The sequence below is a fragment of the Mustela erminea genome, chromosome 19, assembly GCF_009829155.1.
Source record: "Mustela erminea isolate mMusErm1 chromosome 19, mMusErm1.Pri, whole genome shotgun sequence".
Taxonomy (NCBI): Eukaryota; Metazoa; Chordata; class Mammalia; order Carnivora; family Mustelidae; genus Mustela; species Mustela erminea.
This window is the reverse complement of record NC_045632.1, coordinates 41,279,825-41,300,776: the sequence shown is the minus strand read 5'-3', so window position 1 is coordinate 41,300,776 and position 20,952 is coordinate 41,279,825. Positions and strand designations below refer to the sequence as shown.

Genomic DNA, 20,952 nt, shown 5'->3' with positions numbered 1-20,952 from the left:
CTACTTCTGCTCTTTCCTCATGCAATTGGAAACAAAGCCTGCCGCAGAACTGGGTCATCCCCGTGCTCCAGTTAATCTAGATCCCACTGCCTGTGCAAGTGGGCAGTGATAGAGTTCCTGTCCATGTCAGGCCACCCTGACATGGACAGGTAACATCAAGTCGGTGCCTTCCCCGGGACTGGAGGGACTCAGATTAGGATGCTTGGCCCTGGAGGAACTCTCTGCATGTTTGCAAAATAATTAGCTTTGGCTGCTCCTTGGCAGGGATCTGCCAGCTCTGATCCCAACCTTCCCTGGACCCACAGCTCTAACACTAACCCTAGGCCTAGACTCAGATGAACCCTTCTTTTAGATGTAATAAAAATACAGGGTACACAGCATGGTGCCTGGTCCGTTTTCATTACTAACATTATTTCACCCTTAGCGTTACCTATCGCTTCATCCCAATGATAATGTTGTTAATCCTATATTCAGGTTTAATAAAAAAATCACATCCATTTGATGTCTAGAGTATCTCATGTCAGAATATCTCTCAACATTCTATTAATTAATCTACCTATAGATTTATAGATTACACCTATAGATGTATATAACCCACCTATAGATTTATATACCTATACATTCCCCAAATCAATTTCTCCATTAGATTTCTATCTGTCTTCTATCATCTGCCTATCTATATTTAATCCAGGTTTTTGAGGCTCAGCACTATTAGCATTTTGGGATGGATAATTCTTGGGGGTCTGTCCGGTGCTTATAGGGTGTATATCAGAATCTGAACCTCTGTCCACTAGATTTTAGTGGCACTCATTACCCAAGCTATGGCAATCAAAAATGTCCCCAAACAATGCCACATGTCCCTCTGGAGGAGAGAGAACAAAATTGATCTATTACCTAGTAGTTTGTTTCTACTGCTTCATTCAAGAAGGTATGAAGTAGACATTATCATTCCCATTTTTCAGATGAAGAAATGGAGGCTGTGAGTTTAGGTGACTTATATAAAGGGACATAAGTATTATGTGGTGAAGCTGGGTTACAAAGTAAATTCACTTGATTAGAAGAAGCTATGTCTTTCTTTAAAAAGGCTATGTTTTTTTCTACGATAAATCAAAAGATTATTTTATCTATGTTTATTTTTGTTATTTTTAAAGATTTTGATTATTTGAGAGAAAGGGAGAGATCACAAATGGGGTGGGGGAGCAGGAGAGGGAGAAGCAGGCTCCCCACTGAGGAAGGAGCCTGACACGGAGCTCGATCCCAGGACCCCAGGATCATGACCTGAGCTGAAGGCAGGCATTTAACAGACTGAGCCTCCCAGGCGCCCCATGGTTATTTTAAATTAAATGTAATGCTACACATTTTATCCTCCAGGCAATTATTCTCCTTTATTCTCCACCTAAAATCATTTCCCAAGTTAATTTTGACTCTCAGGCCATTACACGTGTCTTGCAGCTAAAGCCCGTGTGAATGTATTTATGCCCCAACCTCCTGCATTCTTATCCCGTCTTCTCCTTCAGATGTAACGTTATTTCCAAGCCCAGTTCTCCATCCTGGTGCTTTCTAAATTCTGTTTCCTACCATCCTACACAACGAGGGCTGGATCCCAGACTGGAGGAGAGCCCTCCAGAGGCCTTTAACCCAGCAAGAGAAGTGGGTGCACCCATTTACAGCCAGGACCAAGTGTAGTGCCCCATCCTACAGAAGAATGCATAAGATCCCTGCCCCGGTGACCCACTGAGTAAATGCTTGAGGCCCCGGGGCTGCTGCAAACCCCTGAAATTGGGATATTTGGAAATACCACCCATAGAAAGCTTTTATTTGTGCTTTCTAGCTACACACGGGAGCTTCCAAAGATAACTTCTGAAACACTGAGCTAATGAAAGAAGAGGTTTTTAACCGATCAGTTGACTTCTCAGGGCCTGATCTTTCAGCCCGGCTTGGATGCAGGCGTTTTAATTTCTGCCACAAGACTCTGACAGCCGTTAGATGGCCGGCGGCTCCTGGCCCCCATGTTCAGGATTCGGACAGGGAGACACATTGTTTTATAGCAATTAACGGTGATACTTGGAAGAGATGGCAACAAGCTGAAAAAAATGAATTGAAAATTTAACCTTCAAACAAAAATACTTAGACCTTAGGCTTCCATCCATGAGCAGCTTATGCTGTCTGTGCACATTGTTTTATTATTTAAGTATTTTCTACACCATTTCTGATTAATACAGCAGTACTCTTTTCCAGTCCAGTCTCCTTAATAAATATACGTGTCAAATATCTATTTCCTCCCCTGAATGCAGACTTTTAATTTCCCTTGTTTGCATGTGCTAACTGGTTGTGTTACGAGATTAACGGCTCTGTCTTTTTCTTTCTTTCTTTCTTTTTTTTTTTTTCCCCCTTCTGCAGATTTTTAGAAGAAAAGCCAGTGGGCTCCCAGTCAAAGTTAAAAAGGTACCTTCTTTAATTTTGCATATTGTTAGCTGCAATCCGGTTGCTAATGTTTGTTTTATTTCCATCTGTCAAAAGCAATGCCAGAATACGTTGTGTTTGTCTTGAGTTGGCTCAATTAATCCTCTGCTGGAAACAGTTCTGTCATTTTGTGTTTGGTTAAGGCCCTGAGTCACTAGCGCTCAAACCGGGGCCCATCTCTGCCAAAGACAACCAGTGCACATTTAAATACGTCTTTCTGGGAAATGCAGGCTTGGCAGAACAGAGAAAGGTGGGATAGTGCCCTAGCAGCAATGTTGGCTTGGGGCCAGCTGCATCTCGCCAGTGGATAGAAATAATGGTGTCCTGGGCTTGGTCCTGTAGACCCATTCCCACGGGGCTAGCAGAACAAGGTAATAGGTCGCCCCCAACATGGGCAGTCTCCACGTGAGTCTGATGGCGTGTTCATCTGCTAGGGCCGCCATGACAACACACCACAGGCTGGGTGGCTGAAAGACCAGAAACTTCTTTTCTTCCAGTTCTGGAGACTAAACATTCAGGGTTGTGGTGCCGTCTGGCTCAGTTTCTTCTGAGACCCCTCTCTCCTTGGCTCCCAGGTGGACAATGATCATCTTTTCCCTGTGTCTTCACGTGGTCTTCCCTCCGTGTCTGTATCATATCTACGCCAGAATCTCTTCTTTTAACAAGATTACTGGTCATTTTGGATTAGGGCCCACCATAACGACCCTCCAACTTCATGATCTCTTAAAGACCCTGTGTCCAAATGCAGTCGTGTCCTGAGGTACTTGGGGTAGGACTTCAACATATGACTTTTGGTTAAAAACCTTTAAAAAAAAATAAAATTAAGTCCGAAGGGAAAGATCTTAGGCCCAAGACTGTGAAAGTAGCCACTCCATGACTTTCTTTTCTTTTTTTTTTTTTTTAAAGATTTTATTCATTTATTTGACACAGAGAGAAATCACAAGCAGGCAGAGAGGCAGGCAGAGAGAGAGGGGGAAGCAGGCTTCCTGCTGAGCAGAGAGCCCGATGCGGGGCTTGATCTCAGGACCCTGAGATCATGACCCGAGCGGAAGGCCCACTGAGCCACCCAGGCACCCCTCTGTGACTTTCTGTATGTGTCTTTTCCCTTCCCCTCTTACTCTTCTTGCTTTTCCTCTTTCTCTCTGTGAATAAATGGTCTATCCACCACCTCTATGCAGTCAACATGTCTCACAGAATGTGTAGGCTTTTGAATATGTGTGTAGGGATTTCAAATCCTGAGCTGACCTCTTTATTAGCTGTATGGCCAAGGGCAGGTTGCTTAAGTTCTCTGAGTCTTAGGTTCCTTATCTTTAAAGTAGAAATAATAACCCCTACTTCCACTGATTTTGTTTTATAAGAGTAAGAAGGTGTAGATGAGAAAGCCAGTGGCACACAAAAGTAGGCAAGTGGGAATATTCTGTCCCAAATGAAGGCAATGGCAGGTGCATTGCAATGGGCACAAAACTAATGAAGGAATTATTAAAAAAGAAGAAGAAGGAGGAGGAGGAGGAGGAGGAAGAGGAGAAAGAGGAAGGGAAGAAAAGTAATAATACAACTGACTTTTACTGGCAAAATACCCCTCATCAGGGCAGATGACTTCCACTGTCAACCCATCTTCCCTGTATGGAATAGAGGAGTATTATCTTTATTTCTATCTAGTGCATATTAAATATACATGTGTTCTCTCTCTCTCTCTCTCTCTCTCTCTCTTACACACATACACACACACGCACACACACACCTTGAATTTAATCATTCTCAGAACAGTTTAACCAAAGGTATTTCACATGGATGCACATCTTATTTTGTGTTCGTTTTACTCAGAAATGACCGCAGACCTTACAGCTAAATGATATACAGTGGAAAAGAGTCTTCATTTATCATTGCTTTAAAAAAGAGGAGTGAGATTAAAAAGAGAAGTGGGCTCTGGTTACAGCCTTCCTTCTGCTTCCCAAATATCCTTAAGTCTTTCAGGCAGCTTCCAGGCCTGGGCTCTGCCAGAAGACCTCCTCCTAGAAACTGGAATTGAAATATCTAACAACTGACCCCAGAAGACGTGTGTGTGTGTGTGTGTGTGTGTGCGCGCGTGCGCGCGTGTGTTCGTGTGTGCAGCTGGGCTTATAGTTCTGACGATTCCATGCCCCTTTCTGAGGTGATACCCAGTGCCCCAACACCTTTATATAAAGCAGCTATTTATGTAACATCTGTTTTCTATAAACAGAAAAACAGAAAGTTGGTTAGTTGTTCTAAAAAGAAAACAAAAGCAGCAACAAAACACAGAGCTCTGAAAGGTGCCTTTCCTTTTTCAGTGGGAGACATCTGTGTTCATGCAATATGAGCCGGTCTCAACCCTTGATGTAAGTCATTAGGCTTTTCCATTGAGTACCCCACAGTGGGAACTTATAAAGTAACTTCTTCAGGCTAGATCTCCCACAGGGGGGGACGTGGTGGTGTGTCTAGTGTGTGGGCTCTCGTGCAGTTACTAAAAGGATGGTTATGACAATCATGTAACAAAATGGAGAGACTTGATTATCCAATGGTAACTGAAAAAAGTAGCAAAATATGTTATATATGTGAAAATGCTTAATGGCAAAAAAGGAAACAATGCATCTAATGATGTCTAATAATGCCTGAAACTTAAGCACCTTCACACAGGAATGCATCTGGAAAGAGCCCTTTTCTGGGAGGTGGGTCTTTCGTCTGCTCTGCCCACACTGAGTATCAAAATCCGTATCCCATTTGTGTAGGTCTGATCTGGATGTCTGTAATGGACAGAACAGGTTGTGCGAACCTGAAGGGTGAAGGGTGGGTTTGGATTTAGGCTATCGCCAAGGCAGTCGAAGGATGTAAGGTTAGCATGGTTGAACTCAATCTGAAACGAACACTTTATAGAGCTATTTAGACAGCTGCCATACCCGTAATTCATATAACCTTTGAATATTACAAAGCAAGGCTGGAAAAAAAAAAAAGTTCCAATTTCCTCTCACTAAGAGGTGGCAAAATGTCTAGCTTGTATTTACGAAGAGAATTGTTTGCTTTTGCTCAAATGGTTCATTTTCACCATTCAAGCTCTCTTCTTCCCAGACCATTCTGGACACACGGAGACCTGGCCCAAGAGAACATTTCCGTGCGTCAGGCCTGTGGTTAAAGGTTGCAGGCTTCTCTAGGTTTCTGTAACTAGAAATAGTTAAGTGTGTAGAATGTGAATAACAGAAGTTATTCTGAGTCATGTTTTAAGGGCATTCTGCTTTCCTCAAACATGCTCTAACACATCCAGCCACTTCCCCGGTCTGTCTACACAACTCCCCCCGATTTCTGCACCCAGAGACGGCTCGACTCCTTTCACTACCGGAGGCTTTCTGGCAACAGCAATTACTGTTCAAAATGGGAAAATACAAACAATAAAAGGGATATCTCAGCTGCATTGATATAGATTCCACGCCTCTTTCTAAATACCATGGATTTGACCCACTAGTGTTTGGCTGGTGAATCTCTTCCTACCCACAGCCACAAGGCTCAACATTGGGGAATGGACCTGGAAGGAACTCCATGGAAATGTCAGATAGTGACTGCCGTGTTTCCGTCTTGGGACTTTTTTGTTCCCTTGTCCTCCAAATGTCCTTTGATGACTTCGGAAAAAAAAAAAAAAAAAAGCCCCTATAACAATCATGCCTACCGAACCTCTTGACATCGTATGAGCTAATTCTTTTTGTTCAACACTTCTCACACATGAGAAACTGAAATATGGAAATGTACAAAGGGTTCTAACAAATAATTCCCAGTACAATCATTACCGGATGCGGGATGTTGGTAGGAATGATTTTCTAATTTAATAATTTGAAAAACATATTTGTAGACCCGTATAAGTAGAAGAATTAGAAAGATATGGGGGAAAGGATCCATCATAAAACAATGTGGGTGCGTTTCAGTCCAACCCAGCCTTGACGTAGCCCCTCACTTGTTCACTCAGTCTTACCCACCGGCTGGGCCATGGCGTTCGCTGGGGAGCTGACTGCGTAGTTCCTGCCCTCGGGGAGCTCGCGGTCTAGCTCTGTTTCGTAGCAGAATAAATCAAAATTTCGTATCAGAATATTCCAGGACTTAATGGACACTCAAGTAAAAGTGAGTGGAGGAGAAAGAAAAACAGTAGATTGAAGAACTGTATTTTGCAAGCATGAAGTGTGGGGGATGGAATCGTATTCTCTGTTTCATCCAGCACACTCATGTGCAAGCACATCCCTCACCTACCCCTGCCACACACGCACTTTCACACTCGTCTATTTGGCTCAGAGACTCAGGATTTATTTTATTATTTTATTTTATTTTAAGGATTTTATTTATTTATTTGACAGAGATCACAAGCAGATAGAGAGAGAGGAGGAAGCAGGCTCCCCACTAAGCAGGGAGCCTGATGCGGGGCTCGATCCCAGGACCCTGGGTTCATGTCTTGAGCCGAAGGCAGAGGCTTTAACCCACTGAGCCACCCAGGCGGCCCGAGACTCAGGATTTATATGAATCATAAAAATAGTCATTGATTTAAAACAGTTCTTGAAAGCTGCAGTGGGCGCCCCCACATCTTGCTCTGTCCCAACAGTGCCTACTTGTAGGAAATTAAGACAAGCAACAAGAGTGAGCAGGGCTGCCCTTACATCTCAGGGGCCGTAACTCTGACAGGGAATGGGCTATGTTGGGGCAGACACAGGGAAGTCCCTGGCAGCCGTGCTCATAATAAAGGTGACCTCTGTGTGCCATTGAGTATTGGTGTCAAGTATCAGAGAACCGAACAAATGCATTAGGAAAGGATCTCACCTTGATCCTTCAGCACCTGAATGGGAAAACACGGATCCAGACTGGCAGTTCCACGTGGTATCATTCCAGAATGTTCATCACAAAACAAGGCAGTGGTGTGAGTGGGAAATACTGTAGTAAAAGGAAAAGTAACATCACCCTGAAAATTATTTGTTGTCTAAGTTGGGTGCAGAAGAAGCATAGAGAATATTTGGTAAGACCCAGGAATATGGGCCATTTTGAAAATAACACAAACCTATATGAAAACATGAAACTCCATGACACAAGAAGAGGTTGCAAGGAAGCTATCAGGAGGTAAACGGCTGCCTACCCACAGTTAAGACAGACGTGACCAGAGAGCCAAATCCAAGCTGAGTGGGATAAATTCAGAACATGTCCCCGAAGTAAATCCCTCCTTCTCTTTCTCCCTCCTTTTTTTCTTTCTTTCTTACATATTTATTGAGCATTCAGTATGTGTCAGAGGAATACAAAGAAAAAGATGAGAAAAAGATAGAGAGACAGAGAATGGATATAATACACATAAATTTTAGATATTTCTGAAGATTAAAAGAGCAATGGAAAGAAAACAATCATCAAGGGTATAATTAGATACAATTTTCTGAAGCTGGAAAGATCTAAATACGGAGATCAAACATCCCCACTGTGTTCTAAGAGGAGATAATGAAAAGAAGATTTACACCTAGAAGAGCATAGAAGATGCCAGGAAATGGGGCAACTTGTACAGTGTTTTCAGAGAAAAGTGTGTGACCCAACAATGTGATAAGTAGCCAAGTGGCCGTTCACGGGGAAAGGCTAAAGGCAAAAAAAAAAAAAAACAAAAAAAAAACCAAAAAAACACACAAACGTCTCCGAAAGAACCTTCACAAACTTGAAACAAAGCAAAAAATGTGTTGAAAGACTTGCAAAATAAGTTTCCCCTCAAATCTAATTTGAGGCAAAAAGAACGTGAGTATGAGTGACACACAGTGATACCGACTTGAAATTAGAGACCCAAGAAGGAGAAACCACGGTATGAGAAGGATGATTGCGAGCAAAGAAAATGATTAATATAAAGTCCAAAACTGTAAATATCCCTCTCATCTGAATGCAAATATGATTCTCCAAAGAAATGGTTCTCAATCATTCAGTAGTAATCTAAAGAAAATGGGTTTATAAAAGGGAGGTGAAAAACGTGAACTCACGGCATTGCTCATCTGATAAGGGGGTGAGAGCTGATGTTAAATCTTGTGAATCAGAGAAAAAAGAAATGATTCTAATATATAAAAGCAAAGCAAAGCAAAATTAAAACAACAACAACAACAACAACAGTGCATTCCTTCCAAACTGCTGAGGAAAATAAATAAGTAAAACCAAATACAGACCAAAAAGTAAAAATATGGTTAAGAGAGGAAATAGGTGAGCAGTCTGAAAAGCTGAGAGAGGGTTGCCTGGGTGGCCCAGTGGGTTAAGCCTCTGCCGTTGGTGAAGGTCGTAATCCTGGGGTCCTGGGATCGAGTCCTGCATCGGGCTCCCTGCTCAGCAGGGAGTTTCCTTCTCCCTCTGCCTCTCCCTAGCTTGTGCTCTCTCTCTGTCTCTCAAATAAATAAATAAAATATTGAAAAAAGAGAACTGGTATAAACCAAGAGGGTCAAGTCAGTCAATAATGATATTAGCTAACGCTTGTCTATCAATTATTATAAGCCAAGAATCTGCTCTCAGAACTTTATATGCACTTCGTGGCCCCATTGAATCTTTTTTAACAGATGAGTAAACTGAGGCACAGATGATACACATCATCTACACAGTACACAAATGTACACAGTACATCTACGGTGCTTAGAGCAGCTCTCTTGGCAGACAGTATTGACCCTGACCTCTCCTGGCGTTGCAGACAGTCACGGTCCTTATCGAAGCCTGCCTGGGACGGAGAGGGTGCTATTCCTGCGATTTTATCCCTGTGCCAACACAATGCTCTTCCAGCTCCATTGTTATGCTGAGAGCACAGAAGATGGCAGTGGGAAGAAAAATTCACAGAGGAAGACCCGATAGATAATATTATTATTGTCAACACTGAGATTTGACCAAGGCGTTACATCTAACTTACCTCTCTCATTTTGCCTATGTTCTCAGAATGCTCCATGGCTTCTGTAGCCTAGAGGCACGCTTGCTTAACCAGTACATTCTAACCAGCAGCCGGGAGTGGAATGACGCCGAGGGCTCACGTTCCCGGCGCTGCCTCCCAGAGAACACCACACGGAGAGGGGTGCTGGGCTGCCCAGGAGAGGCTCCTGTCAACATTTCTAGGTCCTTTTTTTTTTTTTTCTTTTTTAAGATTTTTATTTATTTGACAGACAGAGATCACTAGCAGGCAGAGAGAGAGGAGAAAGCAGGCTCTCCACGGAGCAGAGAGCCCGATGCGGGGCTCGATCCCAGGACCCTGGGACCATGACCCGAACCGAAGGCAGAAGCTTTAACCCACTGAGCCACCCAGGTGCCCCAACATTTCTAGGTCCTTTTAAACGATTCTATATGATTAACAATATTTTCCAACAGTCGAGAAGACCAGACTTCTCTTATTGTGTTCAACAGTAAATTCCCACTTGATGTTTCATACAACTAAAAGACAAAGGGAGTTGAAAAAATTGGATGAAATACATTATCGAGGAAATGCAAAAACAGGGAGCGTGGGACTGACAACACTAGTTTCTAACAAACTTTATTCTAGGCCGAATAATATTAAGGGAGACAAAGAATGTCATTTTACAATCCACAGGAAAGATAAAACAGTCGTGAAAATTTATTTGCTGAATTACAGAGCATCAAAATATATAAAGCTAAAAATGTTAGAAATAAAATGGGAAGTGTACAGAAACACATTTGTTTGGAGAGAATGTGACATACCTCTCTCATTACCTTTGGCAGGTAAGAGACTAAAAATATGTAAGTACATAGACAAATTAAAAAAAACGATAGCACTCATATATTAAAATAAAAATATTTTTTAGTCTTATTTTATCTTATGCTAGGCCACATGAATAAGCATGATACATTCTGTACAGTGGATATTATACAAGATCAGCTCTCCAAATGTAATGTCAGATAAATACAAATTAAAAATAAAAAGTCAAACAAATAATAATAACAATTAAAATTCCTCTCTAGGTAATTTTTAAAGAATAATGGGATCTAAGTTGCTAGTTATTTAAAAATAAAAGAATATTTTATTATAAACACATGTTATAGTTCCAAAGCTTTACTCCAAGGCAAATTCATAACAGAAGTCAATTCCTTACTCAAAACGAAGTAATAAAAGTAAACTAATCACACTCTTTCAGATGTTGGACTGAGAACACCTGGGGAAACTAGGCAACCACAAATGATGAAGCTCAGAATACAAATATACTGAAGTAGAAAGTAAAAGAGCTAATTTATTCCATTGTCTGTCAATGAAATAATTGTCTCTCACTCCCCACTATCAAAAATCAGTAAATCGATCAACTAGATCAATTTCTTATAATCTTATTAAAAATAGGAATCATCATTATCCTTAAGGAAAATTAAAGAGAAACTGGAACATTCCAAATATAGAGAAGGTTTAAAATAAGAGAATACAATTAAAATGTACAACTCTGGGTCAATACATTGATAAGATTATTGATTAAGTTTATTATTCAGGGAAGAAATACAAGTAACTGAAATTGGCTAAAAAACCCCCCACAACACACTAATTAATTTAACAGACCAGTCACCACAGAAGAAAACATAAAACATACTGTCTAATTGGGCAGACTATTCCATTGATGGGTTTTGTGATACTATCGAAGATTGGATCACTTCTGTGAGTTATAAATTATTCTAGAGCATAGGCAAAATATGAATATATACTTCCAAGTTAGTAATGTCACAGACTATGTATACTCGATAGACCACCTTCGATACAGAAAGGCAAACTAGCAAAACAGTGTAAATTTAAGAGCATAGGACCATATGTTGCTGTGTTTATGGAATGGATTGAAAAGCATATTCTCAAAACCCAAACAGGCCCTCTTGCTCAAAGAACCTGTGGGAAAATGTCTCTGAATCTATCAAGTTATCAGTTGACGCTATCAATCTACCTCTCTTGCTCTCTTTCCCACAAACGTATTCTTATGCCCATACTGTATATACATGAACTCTCATAGAAACACACACACAAATTTGAGACTGACCCTCAATGTCTACTTTTTTTTTTTTAAATATTTATTTATTTATTTGACAGACCGAGATCACAAGTAGGCAGAGAGGCAGGCAGAGAGAGAGGAGGAAGCAGGCTCCCTGCTGAGCAGAGAGCCTGATGTGGGGTTCAATGGGATTGAGGCGCCCTCAATGTCTACCTTTAATTTGAAGTCCCAGGAGTTTCATAATGAGAATGACAGGTGGCCATCCATAAGCTCGAGAGTTCACTATTAACCTGGTAACTCCAGAACCCTGCTCCTTGTTTGGGTTTTCACTAACTTCTTTATTACTCCTTGCTTTTAAAAGTGTGCATATGGGGGGGCACCTGGGTGGCTCAGTGGTTAAAGCCTCTGCCTTCAGCTCAGATCATGATCTCAGGGTCCTGGAATCGAGCCCCGCATCGGGCTCTCTGCTCGTCGGGGAGCCTGCTTCCTCCTCTCTCTCTGCCTGCCTCTCTGCCTACTTGTCATCTCTGTCAAATAAATACATAAAAACTTTTTTAAAAAAGTGTGCATATAATAACCTAAAGATGATGCAGGAAAAAAAGGGGTGGCAAGCGATGTGTTTCATTTCATTTCATGACTTATTTGCAAGAGGAAGAGTTGCATACGTAATGGCAAAGAGGTCAGTCACTAGAGCAAGAGAAAATTAAATCTAAGCCCAATGACTGAATGCCTGAATGTGGCCAATATTCCAGGGAAGCTAGGTAACTGTGGACACTGTTTACCCTGGCTCTTAGAAAACACACGGCTTGGTTTTGCCCAAATCGGGATGAGTGAAACAAAGAAACAATTTTTTAAAAAAACACCAAAGTGGGGAACTGTGTCTAAGAAAAAAAGCATTGCTCTAGAGACTCAAAGGAAAAGAGCATATCCGAAAATGATATTTTCTTTTTTTTTTTTTTCCAAAAATGATATTTTCCAAGATAAGTTAAAAATCTAAGAAGTCCAAGGCCTGTCTTGGAAACAGTCAGCCTCTGTGAAACAGAAGCAGGGTGGTCCAAGAGCTTCAGATGAATGCAGAGAAGCAGAGACTGCCACTCGGACTGAGAAGAGACGGGAACTCTCAAAACGTCACGGTGGAATTTAGAAATTTGCGTTGGAGGCAAGAAAGAACAGAGCTGACAACACAGAAAGTGAAATCAGTGATGTGTTGGGCAAGCATGAGAGCGGCATTGAAATCTCCCATTACTAGAGGATTTGAAACATGTTCCTATTTTATTTGTTAATACGTTAGAATTGTCCTTTTAACTTCCCAGGTTTTCAGCCTGCTCTAATGGGATGATTCTTCTAGAAGCTCCTGAACATATGTGGCTTTCTGCTTCTGTGCCCAGCAGTCCCAGTCTGGCACACGGGGCCCGAGTCAGTCTTTGGAAGCGTCTTTTTCAGCATCCTGGGAGTGAGAGCTCTGGCCCCTCTCATTTACGCCTGAGCTAGGGATTCCCTCCAATCATGGTTCTTTCAATGGACATCTTCTAATCTGCCACCACCAGAAAAGCAAGCAATCCGGTTAGAAGTATGTGAAAAATAATTGCCAAGAGACATTACATTTTCTGTACACACATGGTGCTGCATGAGCACGAAGAATTCTTTGAGAGTCTATTAAGATGTTGATGATCATTATTTTTTTTTTAAAGATTTTATTTATTTATTTGGCAGAGAGAGATCACAAGTAGGCAGAGAGGCAGGCAGAGAGAGAGAGGAGGAAGCAGGCTCCCTGCTGAGCAGAGAGCCTGATCTGGGGCTGGATCCCAGGACCCTGAGATCATGACCCAAGCCGAAGGCAGAAGCTTTAACCCACTGAGCCACGCAGGCGCCCCAGTGATCATTATTCTAACTCATCATGTTTTTTCCCCTGGTCCCTGTATCATTATTCACTCTCATTCTGCACTGTAGATGGATTTAGTTATTCAGGTGTGTAGAGTGACCCTAACAAGTGTGGATGGAGGTGCATGTCCACAGCCTTGGAGGTACCTCTAGAATGGCAGTGTGCTAAGGTCATTGGTTTTCTTCTGGATTCGTTCACAAAGATGGGGTTATTGTTGTTTTAGTAGTCTTAGTAACTCTTTTTTTTTTTTTTTAAAGATTTTATTTATTTGACACATACACAGAGAGAGATGAGAGCATAGCAGGGGGAGAGGCAGGGAGAGGGAGAGGGAGAAGCAGGCTCCCCGCTGAGCAGGGAGCCCAATGCGGGACTCGATCCCAGGACCCTGAGATCATGACCTGAGCCAAAGGCAGACACTTAACCGACTGAGCCACCCAGGTGCCCCAGACCTAGGAACTCTGTCTCAGTTGTAGGACTGGGAGGACTAGGGATAAAGATTAACATAGAACATTTCTGCTGAGATTCCTGAGAGGTGGGATGACCCCTCCACCCCCAGCCCTAGTTCTTCTTGAATTCAGTGAATCCTGGGCTTGTTGGTACCTTCTTTGATGCTTCCTTCCTAGGGCAGAACACAGATTCAGGGACGCGGATGGCATGAAGTCTCTCTTCAGTTGCTTCCATGCCTTGGAATGTAGTTCATACAGTCACGGGGCAAGGAGAGGCAGGAAGCCTCTGGGTAGGCAGTGTGGGTTAGAGTGGGGAAGCACCTCGTCCCGCCAGGCTGCAGGACTCTGTTTGCCAGCAGGTGGGGTGCACATTTCGGCCATCCCACACTCTCAAACTGCTGGCAAGCCGCGTGCAGGACAATCGGTCATTTGTTCTCTGACCACCCAGGACGGGAAGATACACTTATGGACAGTTTTTGTAGTTCCGCTGACATACGTGAATGTCCTAAATTTTAAATAAAATAGCTCGGTCTGATGGATGGCAGAAGGACTCAAGTTCTGGGAGCCTTGTAGCTTAGCTCTTCTGTCCCGTGATATACTGGGTGTCGTCGTTGGGGGGGTATCACTGACTTCCTTTGCAAAATGAAGAAAAAACAAAAGGAAGAAGAAGTGGGAGAGGGAGAAGGACCAGGACCAAAATATGTGCATTTCTTTTCCCTCGTGGGAAATTTGGGGAAGAGGACCCACTGGTGATCCAGTGATCACCCACTGGTGATCCAGCGTCCACCCTGAGCAAGAGAGAAGGAACTTGTTTTCATGCCGCAGCCAAAGACTGAAGAGAAAATAAAACGAACTGATAATTCAAACAAACAGAACTGGCTCATTTTTCTCCCTTGGGATTGCAAGGAATGGAGTCACTGAACCCCCCCAGCGGCGAATTCTCACTCCAGGGATGTGATAATGGCGCTGGGGTTTAAGAGGGATTTTGGAAAATGTTAAGTTCAACTCTTCTCTCTGGAGAAAGACGCATCCAAACTCCTCGACAAGCAGCTCTGGCCCTGAGCGAAATGATCTCAGTCGGACCCCGCACCGAGTCAGAATCCGCCGCCTGCCTCCTGCCGCCGTGGGTCTCCTCCACTCCACCCCCAAAATGAGCCAGAGCGCTTATGTTCCAGCTTCCAGTTCTCCTTCTCACTCCTGGGGCCCGTGACAGACTTCAGACCGTGGATCATCCCAAGAGCAGTGTGTGCGTGGAAGGATTCACGAAGGGAAATTGCTTATGAGGCGCTAGAAGGTCACGGCCACGCCAAGGCCCCAGGTGAGATCAGGTTCCGAGAAACAGGAGATGGGTCCAGCCCCAGCAGGAGGGGAGGACGCCCTCCAGTCGTCGTCAGAGGAGGCTTTCATAAAGGCTCTCTTCATAAAGGTGTGAGTGGGGTGTCGGGAGACCCCGAGGGGTAGCGCAGTGCCCGGGGACTGGTGGCAGCTGGTGGGGCGGGGGCGGTGTGTATCCTGGGCCTGTAAGGGCATAGAGAGGGAAGGTGGGCAGCACCAAGGACAGGTTGGCAACGAGAGGGGCGCCCAGACAGGAGCCGGGGCCGTCCGAGCCAGCTTGAGCGAGCTCACAGGGTCGATGGAAGAACAAATACTTTGACCCCACTCGCCGCCCTCTGCGCAGTCCTTCCCGTGGGGCTCCTCACTGGCCACACCCAAAAGAGATTGCTGGAGACAAGTGAGTCCCTTTATGCACTCCAAGGAGGCGAGCGGAGGGCGAGGGTGGTGAGCCACTCAACAGGTGAGGGCGTGTGCAGCTCAGAAGTGGAGGTGTGGGGAGATCGGCAGAAATTCAGTGACTAATCCTTCCCAGCTTCATTACACTTACGTGTCACAACAACCGTCAGTGGGACAGGGAAGAGGTCGGACCCGGTTCCCATGTCTGCTGTGCCCATTAGACAGATGAGGAAAAACAAGGCTTGGCCTCAAGCCCAAGGCTGGGCTGCCTCCTGTGGCGCAAGACACCGCTTTCCAGGAGCAGCCTCTTCTCGGGCACAGCAATTCCTAGACGGGCAGGCGTGTCAGAGTCAGGAATCCGGGAAGCACACCGTGGCGGAGCCTAGAGCCACGTTCCCCTCACCGGGCTGAAGGAGTAACAGCAGCTCACGCGGCCCCGTCTGGTTAGGGTGCACGTACCAGAAAATGTGGCGATCTCTTCCATCATTTGGTTTTAGTGGAGGCTATTTTCAGATGGAAGCAATCTGTCTTTCTCATGTCTGGGAAGAGTGGTTATTAACTATGAGGAAACTGTCTCCAACAGTAGGTCAATTAATTACTGCATTTTAAAGCTGCTTCGTGAAAAACAGCAATTAATTTCACTGCATTTCTGGGTAGTTCTTCTGCAAGCCTTATCCATTTGAAATCACTGTTATTATGGACGGATATGGAGACTTGATTATTTCTGAGAACTTTACAGGAGATCATATTCTGGGTTGGTTTTTTTTTTAAAGGAATACAGGGATAGAATTAGGTTTTAATTATCACTGGCACATTTTCACTGTTGGAAACAGACTTAAAAAGAGAATGGGAAGAATTTATACCAAAAAGAGAGCTGATAAATACTCTGAGAGACTGTTTATCCAAACACATCTTCAAGTCGAAATGCTATCTGATAAGAAGAAGAAGAATCCACACACAGAATGGGACATTTCTGTTTACTTATTAATATTCTTTGCACTTTTCTGGTCTACTATCCTGGGTGAGAAATATCAAAGGAGCTATTTTCACCCGTTCCTTGACCTTTTACCTCCGCTTCCACGGCATTATCTTTAACTGGGCTGGACCCTGCTGCCCTCCTATTTGGTTTCGCAGGAAGCTACAGAGAACCTGACTGGCTTTTGTCCAAAGGGCAGTGAGCAATAGTTTTTCATTGCCATATATTACGTGGCTGTGGGAACTGGCCAAATCTCGGTTTAGGGACTGAAGAGAAGTTGGCCGTTTCACGTTGACCTTGCCAGACCTTTTGGAGGGTGTCTGATTTCAAGCAATTCTTATAGGTAGAGACCAAGGATTTTCAACCTCAGCGCTTTCAACATCCAGAGCTGGGTGATTTTTTTTTTTTTTTTTGAGATTTTATTTATTTCTTTGAGAGACAGAAATCACAAGTAGGCAGAGCAGCAGGCACAGAGAAAGAAAGGGAAGCAGGCCCCCCGCTGAGCAGAAAGCCCGATCCAGGGCTCGATCCCAAGACCCTGAGATCATGACCTGAGCCAGAGGCAGAGGCTTTAACCCACCGAGGCACCCAGACGCCCCTGGAGCTGGGTGATTCTTTATTGTGAGGTCTCTCTTGTGCATGGTAGAAAGTTTGACAGCGTCCCTGGCCTCTACCTCCTAGATGCCGGTAGCGGCCCTCTCCCCTCCGTTGTGATGATCAAAACTGTCTCTAGATAGTGCTGAATGTCCCCTGAGGGGCAAAAACCATCCTTCGTTGAGAACCACTGGTATAAATACAACTATTTATGGTTGTAGAGATAAAGCAGTTGTTAGTAGACTGTAGGTAGATGTACATGGACGGTTGTCTACATGGCTTAGTAATAAGGGTTGTGGTTTTTGGAAAGACTGTGTATTACTGTTCTCCTGAGGAGCAGCACCAGTAGGAAATATGTTTATATATTTACATGTATGTAAAAGTACATATGTGTATGTACTTGAATGTGTATATGTGTGTGTGTGTTGATATATATACATATGCATACATATATCTGCCTACATACACACCCATCCATCCACATGCACACATGCACAGTTGCCCTTCGAACACCACGGGGGTTAGGGGTCCTGTCCCCCTGCACAGCTGAAAGTCCTCCTATACTTTTGGCTCCCCCCAAATGTAACTGTCAATACCTACTGTTCGCTAGAAGCCTTACCAATAACATTACCTGCTGAGTAACACATATTTCATATGTTGTATGTGTCATATACTATATTCTCATGATGAAGTGGGAATGGAGTGAGTCTGGAGGCCTGAGAAGCAGAAACACCAGGGTCTGAGGGCAGAAGAGGGCTGCCCCAGAGCAAGCAAAGATAGTTTCTTCTCCCTTCCTCTCCCCGTTTCTTTTTTTTGTTTAAATTTTATTTATTTGACAGACAGATCACAAGTAGGCAGAGAGGCAGGCAGAGAGAGAGAGGAGGAAGCAGGCTCCCCGCTGAGCAGAGAGCCCGATGTGGGGCTCGATCCCAGGACCTGAGATCATGACCTGAGCCGAAGGCAGAGGCTTTAACCCACTGAGCCACCCAGGTGCCCCTGTTTTGTTTTATTCAAGCCCTCTGCAGATTGGGTGAAACCCACCCACCTCTGGGAGGAGATCCTCCTTCCTCGGTCTACTGATGGAAGGGCTACTCTCTTTTGGAAACCTCACAGATACATACAGGAATACTGTTTTACCGGCTCTCTGGGCATCCCTGATTGCGGTCGAGGTGACCATAAAATGAACCATCACAGCCTGCGACAGGTCTTCAGACATACCTGGATTTCAGTTCAGGCTCTGTCAGAACGAACTCTGGGATGCCTTCCCATCTCTACCTGGGGACCACATAAGGTTCTGGTGAAGAATAGGTTAGTAAATGCTTGCCGAGGGCTTGCCCCTGAGCCGGGATCCCATACAGGTTCTAGGAAAGCAATTTCCTGCCTACATGCAGAAGCTGTTCGTATGACGTGGACCAGGAACTGCCCCAGAAACAGAAGAGTCACTCCATCCATTGACAGATGTTTCTATCCTCTGTGCTCTCTGTTCCCCTGCAAGAGATAGCTGTCCTGGTAGAGTGTCACATACTAGTTGCTTATTTCACAGGACATTGCTTTTCTTTTTCTTTTCTTTAAAGATTTTATTTATTTATTTGACAGAGAGAGAGAGCGAGAGAGAGATCACAAGTAGGCCGAGAGGCAGGCAGAGAGAGAGGAGGAAACAGGCTCCCTGCTGAGCAGAGAGCCCGATGCGGGGCTCGATCCCAGGACCCTGAGATCATGACCTGAGTGGAAGGCAGAGGCTTAACCTACTGAGCCACCCAGGTGCCCCAACATTGCTTTACTTTACAAAGTACGTATAGAAGCAACATATCAGCACATTGACATTACAAAACCTCCAACACCACATATACAGTTTCAGCCGCCTTTGACCTTTACCCGCAAGGCTACCCTCACCTCCAGAGGCAGCTGATGATGTCAGACTGAGATGCATCCTTCCAAGCCTTTCTTGAATGTTTATATGATCACCATGTTGTGTGGACGGACATACACATTTTAATCTGACACACGCTGTGTTATCTCCTCACAGTGCATAGGGACAGACGTGGCTCGTCCGTTTTAATTGCTGCTTGACCTTGCATCGTGTAAACCTTGGATTGTTTCAGGTTTGCAGCTCTCACTGCCAATGCTGTGGCGAATGGACTTACGTCTCCTTGTGCATTTTGTCGCAATAGATGCTGAGAAGGGAAACTGTTGAGACAGAGTATGCTCATTTTAAATTTTAATAGAAAATGCCGGGTTGCCCTCCCAAATGGCCCGACCATTTCGTATTACCAACGTTCAGAGCACTCACAGCAGCAGTAAATCTAATTTTTTTTTTGTTGCCAATCGGATGGAACAAAATCAAACAGATGTCTTCTTTTAATTTGCATTTCACTGATTACTGTCAGGATGAGTATATTTTCTTAAGTTTGTTGGCCTTTTTTTTTTTTTTTTTTTTGTCTTTTGATACTCATGCCTTCCTTTCTTGTGCCTCCTTCTGTACTGGCTTGTCTTTTTCTTATTGATTTGTATGGTTGTTTTTTTATATGTTCTGCATATTAATTCTCTGTTGCACACATGGCACAGGAAGAGACTAAGATGCTGCACAGTAAGGGTTGCAAAGGGCATCAGGTTAAGAAGCTGCTGTCTGAGATGATGAGTGAGCTCTTCTAGCGGCGATGTACCCCCCAGCTCCCGTCTCTGCTTGCCCGGGGAGGGATCTGGGCATGCACCCTTGGTTACACTTCTGATCTCATCTCTCCTCAGCTGGAGGTATCTCCTGTGAACGTTTGGGTCTCCTGCAACCACAGCAGTTCCCCGACCCCACACCCCCACAGCCGCCACCGCCTTCGAGGTCATAGAGCACAGCCTGCACCTGTTTTGGGTAAGCCGTAACCCCCTTATCAGCCCGCCTTCCTCACGGTAGCATTCCCAGGCAAGCCAGGCAAGACACTGTCCACGGGACATGAATAAATGTTGTGGGCAAACAAGATGCATGACATAAACTTGCAAAACTCTTGGCTGAACTCTCTTGCTGCAGGCTTCCCCCTAACCCCCGACGAGTCTTTGCTCTGTGACCGTGCATGATGACCCTGCAAGAGGGATTGAGTTAAGCATTTCCCAACGGTATCTGGTGAGACAGGACTTCTTTCCTAGAGCCTCTCTTCAGGTCTCCGGGGCACGGCAGCGACTGTAGGGTGTTTGGTTGTGGGGCACGCCGCAAGGATGAGCTTGGACAGCCGTAACATGCTCTTCTAGGAAATGATTTATTTTTAGACCATTCTGGGTCTCATTTCCCCCTGCTCCTTGGGTATTGACCACATGTAGGATGTCACACGCAGTAGGCATTCTGGGATCACTGTTGCTGATGGCGACTCTCTGCACACGTGTGTGTAGTTGGGGTAGGGCCTTCCCCAGGAGAGTGCAGCTCACGAGTTTGAGGTCTGGGTTCGATGGGCTATGCGAGTCTGGAGAACCCACGCAGCTTCCCTGGGTGGGAGTGGCCTTCCTCGGTGCCCGGCGTGATGGAGCCTGACTGCCAGGACTTTAGGCACCTGAATGGGATAGCAGAGGCCCCAGCACGGAACAGCCGCAGGCTGTGTTGGGACAGTTATGTGCGCAGCTGGAGTCTTGGAAGAGCAGGAAAAGTCTGGGAAACCCCAAATCTCAAGTGTTCTCTGATGCCCCCAGTTCATTCATCCTTCAGAGAGCCAGACAGCGGGTAATATGGAAGTACTGTTGCGGGTGGAATATACTAGCTCCCAGACTCCCCCTGGTTCTTCCCAGGTGTGTACCCGCAGTTTCCTGACCCTGCAGTGACACCCTAGCCTCGCTTCCCTTCCTGGGCAGGAGCAGGGCCTTCCCAGAACAGCAGCTGGCCGCACTCTGCAGTTTTTGCGACAGGTGTAGAACCGATCCCAACGTGCCCCTGGG

General features: G+C 44.6%; 1 long non-coding RNA gene across 1 annotated transcript in view; it reads left to right on the top strand.

The window, feature by feature from the left end:
- Positions 1 to 19,871, top strand: part of LOC116580315 — a 131,320-nt gene extending 111,449 nt beyond the window's left edge. Inside the window, exons 2-3 of the long non-coding RNA XR_004281601.1 lie at positions 2,401 to 2,445; positions 19,786 to 19,871. This is a non-coding gene — a long non-coding RNA (uncharacterized LOC116580315). The remainder of the gene's footprint in view (positions 1 to 2,400; positions 2,446 to 19,785) is intronic.
- The last annotated feature ends 1,081 nt before the right edge of the window (positions 19,872 to 20,952 follow it).